The 13,715-nt window shown below is 30.0% G+C and overlaps 1 protein-coding gene across 3 annotated transcripts in view; it reads right to left on the reverse strand.

Annotated features, from left to right (window-relative positions):
• The window catches only part of LOC107450353 (protein O-mannosyl-transferase Tmtc3), a 133,651-nt gene that overhangs the window by 74,024 nt on the left and 45,912 nt on the right, over positions 1 to 13,715 (reverse strand). Inside the window, exon 1 of one of the 3 annotated variants that reach the window (XM_071178412.1) lies at positions 9,078 to 9,214. The exons of the other annotated variants lie outside the window; for them this stretch is intronic. The gene's annotated coding sequence lies outside the window, so the exon portion shown is untranslated. Of the gene's footprint in view, positions 1 to 9,077; positions 9,215 to 13,715 lie in introns of those variants that run through there. 3 annotated transcript variants of the gene reach the window in all.

Consider the following 13,715-nt stretch of genomic DNA (forward strand, 5'->3'; position numbering starts at 1 on the left):
TATATATATAGAGTGCATAAAGAACTTTGTCAATATCACGGACGTGTCTTGAAAATATTTAAAATTAAAATCAAAATACTTCCGTGCGAGTAATTAGAATATTTAAGTACAGTTGTGCTGTGTATTCGGCTTGGTTGCGATTTTAGTTTATAAATTTGCACAAAATAACTTCAAAAGGTGATCAAGCTACTATTAGATATTATTAAATATTAAATACAACTAAATAAATAATAAGCAAGCTTAATATTTAACTTTTGTCAATGAGAAAAAAATTCAGATTCTATCTCAAAATTAAAATTGTCTACATTATTCAATCTTATTATTTAAAACAAACGAATTAAAGCAAATTACATCTTTATTATCACGAGAAAAAAAATTTTGATCTTATGGGACGTTTTTAGAAACGACATTTAAAAAAGTATTACAAGCATCTTCTTGCAAATCATCATTTGAGAAGCTTTGTTTTACCTTTCACCCGATTTAATTAGATAAAACAGAATGAGAAAATCTGTGCATCGGTAATCCTATTATCAGTACCTTAAACCATACTGTGATTCAAATTTTCTGCAACATTAATTGATGGATACAGCATTACGAGCGTCGCAGACTTGACCAAAGGTGCTGGCTTGGATGAGGAAATACTTTTAGTTCATATTTAATGAGGGGACAACACTCAATCGGTTAAGCTGTCAAATCCAACCATATATCCGTTCAAGTTGAACCACACTAGCATACTATTAATTTTCAATTGTGCAATAATGTGGATATTTTGCACCATATTAAAAGATTTCAACAAATTTGAACCACTTTATTGTTCAACACGCTCTAAGTTGATTAATTTTTTTAAATTTCCAATGAGCTGCACAAGTGCGCACACATGAGCAGACCTAGTGCGTTCTCCAGAAGTGGTATCCACTCCTTCAGGACCACCACAATGGGTGAGATACTGTTGTTGGCCATGCAAATTTGGACGTCTAGTTTCAGCCACACTAGATGGTAGCACCGAGACTCTTATTTGGATGCTAAAGTGCACTAGGAATTTTAATTTTGCCGGGAATGCCAAGTACCAATAAGGCACTCCAGGGATTTTTTACACGCCGCATAATCATACGACATGACCGCTGCGGATTTTCTACATCCCGAAAATCTGGTGTCTGGGCCGGGGATCGAACCCGCAGACTTGGGCTCAGAAGACCGACGACAAACCAACTGCGCCACCAGATTAATTTAATGCATAAAAATGCTAAACCGTCCAAAAATGAAAAAAAATCCCTCAAAATATGAATCCAATTATAATAAAATACATCTTACAATATTTTTGAAGCAATATTATCATTTTTCCACATCAAATCGAATGATGGACAAAAGTGCTGGACATCATCCAAATACCTGAAAGGTAACCGATGTCGGATGGAAATCGACCATATCGTTGTTTCCCATCTGTAAATGCAAAAGCTCCATAGAAATCAATTTCTCACCGAAGCCGATCTTTCCCACTCTTCTCATGGGAGATAATTAAGATTATTTCGATGCCTATGCAAGGGTGGGTCTCAAGTTTTATGATACCCTGCCCCCCTCCCGATATTCGGAGCACGCCTCTGGTCAAGCCAAAAAGGGTGGGACATTAGATCCAGATCTGTCGTTTATCACTATGGAGAGTAATACTATCATCACCAGGCAATGATTCCATATTCGTTATCATCACCCCTTCCATTTTATCGTTTGGCAGAGATCTATCTATAAAGAATTTTTTTTCGGATAAAGAAAAAACGATAGATTAGCTTTTGTTTACCAACCATTTACGTTCGAAAGATGTCGATGGGTCAACCTATTACAAAAGTGCTTTTTGAATTATTTTTTTCGAAATGAACTATAATTTATAATAAAATAGCCGAATTTTTAATGTATTGAAACTTAGTATTTTCTGATTATAAGAATCTGTTTATCAAAGTTAGTAATTTAAAACATATTATTTAGTGTAGAAGTTAGTAACAAAAATTTTGTATGAACCTTGAAAAATATCAACCTGGTTTCTTAAACCTACTAATTTTTTCCTAGAGATAATAAGTTCTTACTAATTATTTAATTAATTTTATCCCATTCAAAATTCAGGCAAAAATGTCTATATTTTCTACTTGTATCCATATTATACGTAAGATTTTAAACTAATGTTTTATTCATAATTTCTTTTTCAATTAACTGGATATATCTAATGGAATTTTACAAACATGCAAATGCCATGGTATAACTAATTTATTTTTCTTACGGATATTTCTTCTTCTAGTTCCATAATAAATACAGAACATGAATGTTAATTATGTAACATTAGCCGAAAAAATAACTAAAAATACGTATTTTTTAATATAAAGTTTAAGAAACTACGTACATTAAGATTATTTACATTTTTTTTATAAATTTAAACATTATTGGCTTCCAGAGAACAACTTTTTTCCATTATCAAAAATAAAAAATATTTCTTTTTCCTCCACTGTAACAAATTAAAATCAATAGTTTGAATATGACTATCCTCTTTTTCATTATCGACAAATTTTCTTAATTTTCTTTTCTTTTGTCCCTTAGGACTACATTAATGCTAATTTAATGGCATTACACTTTCTCGTGAGGAAATTTTTTTATGGTAATTTCAACTATGACAAGATAGAAATTAAAAGAAGGTAAAATTCCTTTCATTTTAAGTTTCAGAATTATGGTTTTCTGGTTGTAATGGGAGAAGTAATCCAATTCTCCTGGATGTATTAAATTGTCACGAATTTTTGAAGAAATATTAATATAGTTACACTTTTTGCCAAACGAAACCTTTCTTTAAGTTTAACAAATTAATAGTTTTTCTTCGCTTTAGTTCTATGCATTGGCTCACATTGGTTTATAAAAAATTTACCTTCTAAAAATTTTACGTTTAGATAAATCAGAAAAGTACTAAGTGTGATAATAATTAAAAGAATAATTCAATGAAGAAGGTACATTAAAGAAAATTCTGCTATGATTCACTTAAAAGTTTGATTTACATACCTATGCTTTTATAAAGCGAAACTATAGTGGAATAGTTACACGTAATATTATTATATTTTGGGTAATTTTAGATCCTTTTTCTTCCCTTTGATACTAACTACGAAGAACAACCACAAAACCAATTAGCAACACAAATGAGCTTGTATAAATTAAATTCGTAGTTTAATTTCATTCGGTATGAAAATAAATTTAATAAAAATATACATTTTGAAAAGTTAAAAACATTATATTAGATCGTAAGATTAAAATTTAACTTTGCTTCCTTAACACTAGCAATCTTAATGGAAAGCGGCATCCAGCAATTTAAATAAAACAAACAACAAAACGATTACTACGAATTTCGTAAATTAAATTGAAAATAATTACAAAAAACGATAAAATCATTTTTAAAGAGTAGTTACGCTTATTAGCGCAGAGGGGCGCTGGATACGTTAAAGCAGAACGCGTTGCCATTTCCTCGTGCTTTAAAAAGAGAAAGAATGAAAAAAAACGTTTGCATGATATAGCATTAGATTGGAAAATTAGATACATCTTATAATTGTATCTATTTTTAGAGAAAAGTATTAAAAACACCCACTTAAACCCATTTCGACCTAGCGTGACATGCATGTCACTCGAATTATATGAATTTTAAGAGAATTCTTCTTATCTGAACAAAACTGTTTTCATAGCAAACAAATTTTTTTTATTCTTCTCAAAGTTCTAGTGATAGCTAACAGAAGAAAATATTTATGTAGCTAAGCAAATAATCATTTTTTTAAAAGGAGCTTTTTCGTATCACGCGGCTTATTAAAAATCAAGGCTTTAATGGGTTATTACTAGAGCATATTAAAAAGACGTCACATGCTTGCGTGGCTCAAAGACATCTCGGAAATGGAAAAGCTTTTTGTCCTTACAGATGCAGCGCCCCACTGCGTTAGTAGGTTCAATTATGATTTCATTTATTATCGCTTGACAATTGGTTGAATTTTGAATTCATTTATTATCGTTTTCTGTTATTATTTAACTGAATTTATGAAATGCTATTTAATTGTTTGGTTTTTTGCTCTGTTTTAACTAAAATGCTTATCTGGTCTCTTGTGCGCGCAAATTACGAACAAACTAAAATAAACCTACTAATGTAAATTACGATTTGAATTTAATATTTTAAGTTCTCTGTTATTCCTGTTCTTAATTTTTTATGTTGAATATTATACAGTATTAAACAGGTACGTATGGCAAATGTTTTTTATAGTTATAAGATGGCTTTATAACAAATTTTATTTATAGATTTTTCTATTATCTATTTAGAGTAAGAAATACATTACATAATTGAATTTACTAAAAAGGAAATTTACAAGATTATTTTAAAATATTACAGAAACACTTAAATATTTAGTTTTACAGCACAGCTTTAACTAAACAGTTTTTTAAAGTTTATAACAAACTAGAGTAAAAATAATTTTTGGAAAAAAGATTCGAGAGCTGAAATTTTAAATTAGTAATATTGAAAAGTGCTTTAAAAAAGCATTTGTAGTTCCTTATGATAGTAATAGTTTAGGTATTTTAATAAGTTGCAAGAAAAATGGCAAAAAGCTGCTTATTAGTATTTTCAAAAATCTGAAATGTTAATTATTTATGTTCCATAAAGAATTGCACTAATCTGCTTAGAGCTCTGTTAAAATAAATAAATAAATAAAACTTAATACCATTTTAACGCAAATAAAAAAACTTATTTGAAACATTATTGACAAATGTTATAACTGAGAAATTGTTCTTTTTAATTATTTAAGAGTAGAAGAAAATCTCATCTCAAGGGATGTAATTATTTGGCGCTTAAATTTTAGTTTAAAACTATTTTTTTGCCTAGAAGCGGGATAATTATCTGTTTTGTCATTTTTAATTATAAAAAAAATTATTAAAATAATGAATATGATGTTAATTTAAAATATGTGATTATAGAATTTTGTAATGAAGAATGACGCAGTGAAGTTGATAATTTACAGATACGTAATTATCCTTTCTTTTTCTTTTAACAAATATAAACTTACATAAAAGATTCACCGCACATTTAAAAACTAGGAATAAAAAATTTCTGATTCTAAAATTTCATGATTTATATTACAAATTTGACAACCATAAATTTATATTACAAATCCGACAACTGCAACTGCAAATCAGATGAAGAAATTACAAATTCGAATCCATGCAACAAATTATTAATAATTAATTTATTTTTACAACTGTAATTAATTCTGAAAAATTGAAATTTTTGAAAAAAAATGAAATCTTTATTATGGATAATGGAAACCAGTTAACTGTGTAAGATGTAATGGAAATCAGTTTACTCTAAAATATGAAGTGAGTATGATAGCAGACAAAAATGTTGATGGACTAGGGTTCGATCCCCATCAGGCACAAAAAAGAACCATTATTTGTAGTGTGATTTACATAAACAGCGCGAACAAATATATGAACAGCGTGATCACAAAAGTGTATTAAACTATATCAAAGGATATAGTTTCATACACTTTTGTATTATACAAAGGATACAAAGTACAAAGCAAAGGATGTACTTAATTAGTACATTTTGTACAAAGGATATACTTAATACACTTTTTGATACGCACTTCAATACACAATTGGTTATTTAGCGTTTGCTATCACATGAATTACATGTATGAGTCTTAAGCGTTTGGAGCTTCATGAGGATTTTTCCAGAATGTTCTACATTTTTTTTAAGTTATATTTTTTTCTATCGTTGGCAAATAATGTTAGTTTATGGAAACCTATTGTGATATAAAATGTGAAGTGAGTATGGTAATATGGTGATGATTGACCATGGTTTAAGTCTCATTATTAAAAAAAGAAACACTAATAATTTACAAAAAAGAAACTATTAATGAATTACCAAAGAAGGATATTGTTAATTTCTATGCTAAAATTTTTTTCCTAATATTTTTGTTTTTTCTCTCAAAATTTGTTTGCTGTCGGAAGGATTACATGTTTGAGTCATAGGTGTTTGAAGCTTTTCTGGGATTTTTCTAGAATGTTCCAGATATATTTTTTTAATTATGCTGTTTCTATCGTTGGAAAATAATGTTAATTGATAGAAACTAATTTACTGTGATATAAAATATAAAGTGATTATGATAGCATACTAAAGTGTTGATGAACCGTGGTTCGATTCTCTTCACTAAAAAATAGAAAAAAAAACATTACTCATTAGCAGTGTGTTTTACAGAAAATCTGAGATCACAAGAGTCAGACTGTGAGCTAATAATCAACGAAGGATATAATTAATTTTTAAATTAACACTTTTGCTTAAATCTCTTTGCGTCTGCTCGCTAGGTAGGTACATCATCGCATTAGAGCTCCACAATGGGTTATTAGCGACGGTCTGGGAAACATCCCTGAGGATGATTCGAAGACATAACTTCACAATATTGATCCTCTGCAGAGGGGATGGCTCCCTCGCTTTGGTAGCCCGACAATCTGCACGCGAAGTCGAGCACTTTACGGTAGAACAGTTTAACGAGGATCAATACCACACACTCTCAGTCCCAACGCAGATTGATCAAAGTGGGCAGTGTGGGAACCGTGTCTTTACGATCAATTCACTGTGGGACCTTTCGCTCTCTAATAGATACGTTAGTCGCCTGGTGAATTACATGTTTGAGTCATTTGCGTTGGAAATGTGTCTGGGATTTTTATAGAATGTTATAGATACTCTTATAGTTATACAGTTTCAGAAACGTGAAATAAATGTTTGAGAAATGATTATACCATTCATTGGATTTTTTTCAAAATTATTTGTAGCCCACAAATACATCTGTTAGATATTACTGAAAAGTATATGTAATTTCGAGAAATAAGTTCATGTCTGTTGCACCGTGTTAAATAGTGACATTTAATTAAGGACCCAAAATGTTAACTAATATTTTATAAGATAGTCAGCATATATTCGTAACAGATATATTCAGTTTCTCCAAATGACTTTTAATTTACTTAAACTTCGAGTAAAAAATCAATGTCCATTTGCGGTAATGACATCAGAAATGTTGAAATAGAAACAACCTCACTACTTCATTCGAAATCACTAAATTCTAAATTAACAAGAATTCAAAATGTGCCATTTATCAAAAATCCAATAAATCGATGAGTCATAAACAAATTCCATTAGGCAAATCTTTGGCGCCAATTTTTTCGCCAAGCCCAATAAATTTTTTTCTTCTTCAAAATAAAATCTTTATCTCGTTACCATTTCCCCAATGTCAGTTCATTCGGCATTTTTAGGGTCATTAAATCATTTTTAAAAGCCAAAATCTCAAAATGAGTGTTCCAAAAAGACCTACATATGCTTTTGCGAGTAAGCCATTAAAACGACCTATTCGATACTTGTCGGCATATGCGTGAGGCAGATTTAGATTTATGGTGCAAGAGTACTCTTCACGTTCATAAATTTACTTTAAAGTTCATAAATTATAATCAAAGTGCGAAAAGCGTGAGTGAATTTGTTTTTGATTTATAAGTGCATGTCACTTACAGCGGTAATTCGATGCTTCGATGTAAATTGGAATAAAAGAGGCTCTGTATTGATTTGCATCCGCGTCGTAAAATTATGCATAATACGATAAAGGAGTTTCGTTCTTTTACCTGCATTATTATTAAGAATTGATTTTAAACAAAAGTGAATAAGATAAGTGGTTTTAGGGAAAATGATACAGCTTCTATTCGTAATTGATTTTAACTTTGTTGAATGATTATTAATTTATCTGAGAATTATGCCAAATGTCTCTCTTAGAAAGTTCTTTACTGATTTTTCCTTTTCAGAATGTCTTTTTCGCAATTTATTTACTGATTTCTTTTAATACTGGATATCACTTTTTGAAATTTCTTGACTGGCTTTTTCTTTGCAGAATATCTCTTTTTGAAATTTATTTACTAATTTTTTTTTGTTCAAATTTTCTAATCCTTATTGTATGCATTTTTTAAAAAAAATTTTACTAAATAACACGATTTGAAATTTTTTATGATTATATTTGATGATTGCTTTTTTTGAAATTATTACCATTTTTTAACTAAATCAAAATTATGTATTTTATGTATATATGTTATGTANGTTTAGTCAATACTAAACTGATTTTCTCAAAAGTCTGACCTTGTGACTTATTTATAGTCATGGAGAAGGCCAGCCTAATTAATTTCTAATTGAGTTTAAAATAAATATTATTATGTTTTTAGGGCATGAATCTGAATTGAACAACCTGATAATGCTCACTCTGGATATTGTTTCCGTTTTTAAAAGCGCTATATGTTGAGCCACCTCATGTGACATATGCCATGTGACATTTTTAGCAGCAATCATTGGTCGGTTTTCTAACGTTGCCATTCGGGGAGTTTTAATGAGGCTTTTTTTGGTGCCGTGTAAGAGAAATATAGAAAAAGATTTTATGTGTCATGCAATAAAAGTTTCTTTTTTTCCCATAATATTTCCAAGCATTGTTTTAAAGAAATATTATTTGGTTCGATTATACAAGTCAGAGAAGTGATTTTTTCAACGATTTGATACAATATAAATCAATGTTTTGATATAATTATCCAAATAGGGCATTCAAATTGATAATAGGATGATCATTTTAATTGTATAGGGAAATTGAACTGCATTGTTAATTAAAATCAAAAATATCAGCAAAATTTTTTTACGTTTTACTTGAGCATTGTTTCAAGGTTTCAATAATTATTGTCATTTACTGCAATATAAACTTAATAAATATTTGTGTCTTATCAATTATTATCCAATTACTTTTAAATAAGTATTATTATTATGTAATATTTGATAATATATTAAAATGAAAAAGAAATGGATTTTAAATTCCTCTGATTCATTAAACATTCTAAATAAAACTATTAACGGTTTTTAACTTAAATAGAAATGCCACAGATTTACGAAAAACAGATACAAATTTAGGATCGGACATTTAGTTACAATATAAAGAAAAAGTATTAAGACAAAATAACAATTTTATCAATAATCCAAATTATTTGAAAAAATAAGGCAAAAATACCTTTTTTTAAAGAAAAAACAGATTTGAAGATAAAGTTTTCTTAGTAAAATCTAATTAATATTTCCTTTTTAAAGCATTTTTATAGCTCGTCACAATAATTAGATTTGCAAGTTCTATGTTTTGCATGAACAGAACTTGTCGATGTTTGTTTAAGATTGTTAAATAATGTCTACCTATTACAGATGTTCATTAACTGGAGAAGAACGTGTTGACTGCATTCCAAAGTCGACTAACAATGCATCTGCTTCGACTGATCACAAGGACAAGGTCATTTTATCTAAAAGCAACTGGTTTCCAATTTATTCAAAAGAGAATATATGCTTTTAGAGAATATATGCTCTTTATCAAACTAAAAGACTAATTTCGATTCTTACTGTTATCGTAGTGTTGTCACAATGAAGTAACGGTTACTCATAAAATTTTGGTATCCATATAACAAATGATTTGAAAAATAAATTATAACTACATTTAATTAAATAAAACATTCTTCCAGCATAAGGTTTCTGCTTAACTTCTAATTAATATTTCCTTTCTTAATAAACTAATTTTAAAACTCATCACAGTCTTTCGATCTCAGTGTTTTGCATGAACAGAATTGAAGGGCATTTAGTTAAATACTTTAAATAATGACTAACTATTACAAATGTTCATTAGCTGCAGAAATGGAATAGAATTCGCTTTGAAAACAGGCGAACAACACTACCTCTTCGACTGACCAATAGGCCATTTTACTTGAAATCTATTGTTCTCTCTTTTGCTCCATAGCGAATGCGATGGGGCAAACTTAATTTTATTATCATATTATCGGACTAATTTCGATTCTTAGTAAGCGTTATTGTACCAAAGTGCAGTGTGTGTCATAATGGCACAACGTTTTTTTTTTGTAAAATTCCATCATAAATATAACAAATGTATATCTTACAGTCCTAATAAACTTTTAATGGATATTTCCTTTCTCAAAAAAGTATTTTTAAAGCCCAATACTATCTTTAGATTTTCAATTTTATTGTTTTGCATGAACAGATATTTACTTTAAATAATGACTAACTATTATAACCGCTCATTAGCTGGTGTTGACGGAGTTCAAAAGAGTTAGTATTCTCTCACAGAAAACAGACGAACAACGCTGCAGCTTCGACTGGTCAAAAGGCCATTTTACCTGAAAGCTACTGTTTTCTCATTTGCTCGAAAGAGAATGTAATAGCGCAAACATCTCTTTATTATCAAACTATAGGACTAATTTCGATTCTAAATGGGCGTCATTACTGTATCGGAGTGTCGTCATAATGACGTAACGGTCGTTCGTGTCTAAATGGCATTATTGACAGGATTCGGAGTACTGCCTTCTACGAACGTTATAACAACCAATAAGAGAAATTCGTGGCGGATTCTTTCCATTTGATGATTCTCTAAGGCAGCGAGGAATAAATAGCTGATATCAGCGATTATTTTCTGCGTGTCCTAGAGAATTGTTATCTAATCTTTTCATAGATAGGTTCAGGAAAAGATTTTTTTTTTCTCTGGTGGAATTCTTTTGCTCGATATTGTTTGAAGTAGAATTATTTTTTATATTATAAAATTTTCATTGACAAATATGCTGAATCAATATTATAATTAATTGCATTTTGTGTAAAATAGTAGTAATTGTATTGCGATTCATAATTTTTTTTCAAAGCAAAATGTCTTATTTTTTCTGTAGTTAATATCTAAACAACTCTTTAAATATCAATATTTATTTAATCTTATGTAATCTTAGCACACGAATCAGCACTATTAGCAGACGAACCAATAGTAAGTAGGAATTATAAAGTATATATTTACACCAAAGCTTTTAATTTAGCGGATTTGTAGGAACATAAAAGCTTAAATATTCTGTTTCATTTGTGTCAACTAATGAAATTTATGGTATTATGATCGGAGAAATTTCTAAATATTGTTGCAAATTATGATTTTGAAATTACGTTTATTATTTATTACAGTGGTTCTCAAACTTATGACTTTTGTGTACCCCTTCTAAATTTTTTCTTAACGCTGTGTACGACTGATAAAAAAATTAATGTGTTTTTTACTATTAAAAATATTGCACAAAAGTTAAATATCACTGTTGTTGACGCCACTAAATATTAACTGTTAACTCTGCAAAAAAATAGCCAATAGAAAAATACGTAATCGTAAATTTTCATGGCTAGCTTTGTTTTTGAATAAAATTTTCATTTGCTGCAAGATATTTCACATAAGAACGCCTACCCCCTCTAAACTGTTGCCATACCCTAGGGGTACGCGTACCACACTTTTGGAAACGCTGATTTATTACAATCTTAATTTTTCTTGCTTTCAATTTCTTAAAAAATTATACAATTCGTAAATGGCTACTTTGGTACGTATTAGTAAAAAAAGAATATCGGGTAATAATTTAAAAGATAAATAAGTTAATATTTTTAATACTCGTTACAGCTTTAATTATAGTTAACAATTACTTTTTTCAAACTTTTTAAATTTATAAGAAAATACATCTTGTCTTGAAAAGAACAGATCTGAATAAATATTCACTTCCTATATCAATTGAAGTTATGAGACCTAAATTAACTGCGCCATTGGAAGAAATTTATTTTTTGCTAAGTGAGGTAATTTAAGTGATTTCTAGCACATAGCTGTGAACTATGGGATTAATAAATACAAAGGATTTATTTATTTTACATATAATTGCGCATACTACAATTACAAATAAACGTTTTAAAAACATGGCGTACTCTAAAAGTGATAGCACAAATCAGCTAACTTCATAAGAAAGAGTGAACAGAAACCACATCACAGGTTTGGACGGCACTTGGAACTAGTTAGTAACGCACTCTTAAAATTTTTTCGGATGATTTATATTTTTTACGGTGCTGCTACGTTTCAAGTATGATGCTTTTTTCTTTATTCATTACATACTGAAGTCTATTTATTTCAATGATATGAATTCGTATTCAATATCTTAACGAAATTTTCCGAGTCACAAGCATCGCTCTTAAGCATTGAGGTAGCTGGTCTGATTCCCGATACAACCTGCATGTATTTTTCACTATATTTTGTGATGTCCTTTCGCAATGAGGATATCAGCTCTTCAACTAGCTGTGCGAATTAGCCCTTCTAGCACACAAGGCAGCTTACTTTATTAATTCCATACAAGAGCTATCATTAACTGTCTGGATTTACACTTAATGATGATCTGCAGGTAATACTAGCGCACGTGCACATTGGATTATGGAGGAAAATGTGTATGTTGGTAATCACCTGATCTCTGCACCACGCTTCCCAACCTTTCAACAACGCGAGGGAATTTTTCGGATCTAAAACCAGTGAATACAGGGGTACACTGGAGTAGATTCTGAACTATTAAGGCATGACTAGAGAGAGTGCAGTTCGATCAGATACTTTGTCTTTAAAGCGGAACAATCGAACCTTGATCCAAGTCGTCATAACTGAACACTAATACCGTTACATGGCCTAGGCGGTTAATAAAAGTCAGATAAACTCATCACACACAAGTATAAAATAAAAAAATGTGTTGATAATTCTTTATTCACACTAGAAAGCTGATGTATGCATTAATCAATAAAAGACAATAAGTATGAAATATAACTGTAAAATTAAAATATTCTATCGTAAAGTTTTGGACATCCCCTCGGAATAAGATGAAATTTGTGATCACTTGTCTTCAGATTATTCTCATGAATGTTTCTCAGATCGCTGCCAATAGCCTATAGTGCTATAAAGCTTTCACCTCCCAAAGTGGTGACCCAGCGGTGGCCGGTTGATACGAATTTTATTATCTGCTCGTACCGACGACAGTGCTAACGTGAAATATTCCAGAATGCTAGACGGGTCATGGTGTGGAATCCCCTTAACATCCGGCTAATCGTGAGAGGTTTTAGTAGTTTTCTTATCCATGTAACGCAAATGAGGATTAATTCCATCAATAAGTCTTTCACGAAGGCTAATTTTTCCAATGCTTGATTCATGAGTTCTTTTGTCTTCTGGGCTGGGTTCAAAATTACAATACTAAATTTTGAGTTGACAATCATAAACTCAAAATTCGGTCAGCTCTTCAACGTTGGAACTAAATAAAATAGTTCATTGTGCAGCTTTAGTGCGCTGTAAATATAGTACTAGTATTTATAATTGTTCTTCATTAACTCTTATAACTGTTCTTTATATACACCTATTTATGTATGAATGATAAAAGAATAATTAATCTCGTCACTTACACGTTACAAGCCTTTTATTACTCTGTATCCAATATTCACTTATAAATTAGTTAAGTTGTGTGTAAAAGCTTCCTATATGCCTTTTGCCAATTGATGAGCAGATAGTACACACAACATGGGGTTCTTAAGCAACAACTAATGAATTTCTTACAGTGTTATTTTAGTTTTCCTTTTGACGATACACTCAGGTGTTCCAGAGGCTTAACCAGATTATTACATAAAAGGCAGTAGGTTCGTTCTCCAATAAACTGAAGAATTGAAGTGTAAAATAGATCCATTTGCTAACTTTAAAAGGGAATCGAAGCTTCTGTTTGGTGTTTTATGAAATTTGTTTTACCTTAGTTAGATTCCCGCTTGTAAATGCTGAGGATTTTTATTGACTTCGAGA

Source organism: Parasteatoda tepidariorum, chromosome 3 (genome assembly GCF_043381705.1).
Source record: "Parasteatoda tepidariorum isolate YZ-2023 chromosome 3, CAS_Ptep_4.0, whole genome shotgun sequence".
NCBI classification, from domain to species: Eukaryota; Metazoa; Arthropoda; class Arachnida; order Araneae; family Theridiidae; genus Parasteatoda; species Parasteatoda tepidariorum.